This window comes from Dipodomys ordii, unplaced genomic scaffold, assembly GCF_000151885.1.
Source record: "Dipodomys ordii isolate 6190 unplaced genomic scaffold, Dord_2.0 Scaffold16087, whole genome shotgun sequence".
NCBI classification, from domain to species: Eukaryota; Metazoa; Chordata; class Mammalia; order Rodentia; family Heteromyidae; genus Dipodomys; species Dipodomys ordii.
This window is the reverse complement of record NW_012283299.1, coordinates 1-1,940: the sequence shown is the minus strand read 5'-3', so window position 1 is coordinate 1,940 and position 1,940 is coordinate 1. Positions and strand designations below refer to the sequence as shown.

Genomic DNA, 1,940 nt, shown 5'->3' with positions numbered 1-1,940 from the left:
GGAAGTGGCGCTGTAGCTCAAGTGGTAGAGTGCTCGCCTTGAGCTGAAGAGCTGAGGGACAGCGCCCAGGTCCAGAGTTCAAGCCCCACGACCGACCAAAAAAAAAATGAGACAAGTAGCAAGTAATACACCTATTTCTGGGCAGGGCCATGGGAAGGCTCAGTAAATGGTACAAATTAGGCTTATTGGCACATCATAGGCACTAGGGAAAGGAGTCACCATGTGCAAAGTCAAGTCAGAGGTAATAGTTTGGACACACTCAGAAGGAGAAGGTTTCTACAGCTCAGACCTAAAGGAGCAGCACACCTACTGTGTATCACTGGCCAAATAAGCTCCTCCACGTGCAGCCAAAGGCAGTTTCCCCACAGATGTTCCTTGGTGAAGGAACATGGTAGCCATGTTCATGGAAAGGAGCCTCCCACAGTCAGGACTTGCCCTTCTCAGAATTTCTCAGTAGCTCACCATTGCCACTGGCACACAAGGGCCTGACCAGTCACTCTTCTCCCCAAAAAGCTCCCCCTTCCACTGTGTCCTGATGCCCAAGCCCGCCAGCTTCCAGTCACTTCTTAGACATCTTCAGGGTATGTGCTGAGTGCAGAAGCTGAGAGCTTTGCAATGAACAGGGGCCTCAAGGAAGCATTCCTATCCGACAAGAAAAATCACTGGGGCTCTGCAGGGAGAGTGATTTTCCCAAAAGCTTACAGTTGGTACCCAGAGTTCATCCCAGCTATGTCTGATTGTAATGCAAAGAAGATAATCACAATAACAGGACAATATTAGGCCAAAAGTACATGAGGAACACCTATTCTAGACTCACTTCCACCTTCCTATCTGTCCAACTAGACAAAGCAGCTTGAAGATAGACTGTCTTGTTCCCTCTGTGTCCTCTGCTTTCCCACTTCAGGCCTGGCCTAGTGTCTTTAATTTTATCAGTGTGACAAGTCTGCTTGGAGACTAATGAGAGCTGGTCCTGAGTGTCTTCTTCCAGAGTCTCCTGCTGACACCCTGCCCAAATTCTCATTAGACCAAAATTTCATCTTTAATTCCAGTGAGTGGGTCCTGAAAAAAATTTTTAAGACTCCTAAAGGACTAAGAGATCTATTTAGCCGGTGCCAGTGGCTCATGCCTGTAATCCTAGCTACTCAGGAGGCTGAGATCTGAGGATCTAGGGGCAGGAAAGTTCATTAGATTCATCTCCAATTAACCACCAAAAAGCCAAAAATGGGGCTGTGACTCAAGTGATGGAGTGTTAGCCTTGAGTGAAAAACTTGGAGACAGTGCTCAGGCCCTAAGTTCAAGTCCCAGGACCAGCAGAAAGAAACAAGAAAGGAAGAAAGAAAGAGAAAGAAGGAAAGAAGGGAGAGAGGGAGAGGGAGGGAGGAAGGAAGGGAGGGAAAGAAAAAGAAAGGAAGGAAGGAAGGAAGGAAGGAAGGAAAGCCCACACAGCTAAGGTTAATGAAAGGTCTCCAAATCCATGCTTCGCGTTCGGATGGAAGAAGTGTCAAAAACCTGACTCTGGTGGGACTCGAACCCACAACCTTTGAATCACCACTCCAGGATAAGCTAGAAGTCCAATGCGCTATCCATTGCGCCACAGAGCCAGTTGCCAAATTCCCTTCCAAGTTCACCACTACCTGAGATGTCCCAGTTAGTATTTCCCCAGGGTGTGGCGCCAAGCTTTTGTTATATTCTGTCTGGGCCTGAACGTGAGCCCTGGAGTCTCCATACTCTCCAAAAACGGTGCTGATGGGGGTGCTCTCCCGCATATCTGGATCCCAGGAAATGCGGGGAGAGATCGCCAGATCACAGCCACTCTGACCCCCGCGGGGGTACGCGGCGCGGACCACAACTCCCAGCATGCCGCGCGGCGCCCAGAGGACTACAGCTCCCAGCGTGCCAAGCAGCGACACCACCCCCGGCGCGGCGTGCGCAGGGCCGGC

At 50.3% G+C, this 1,940-nt stretch overlaps 1 non-coding gene across 1 annotated transcript; it reads right to left on the bottom strand.

Moving 5' to 3' along the window:
• Positions 1-1,510: 1,510 nt before the first annotated feature.
• Trnar-ucu lies at positions 1,511-1,601 on the bottom strand. The gene is given in 2 exon segments: positions 1,511-1,546; positions 1,565-1,601. It is a non-coding gene; the product is annotated as a tRNA-Arg (tRNA).
• Positions 1,602-1,940: the final 339 nt, after the last annotated feature.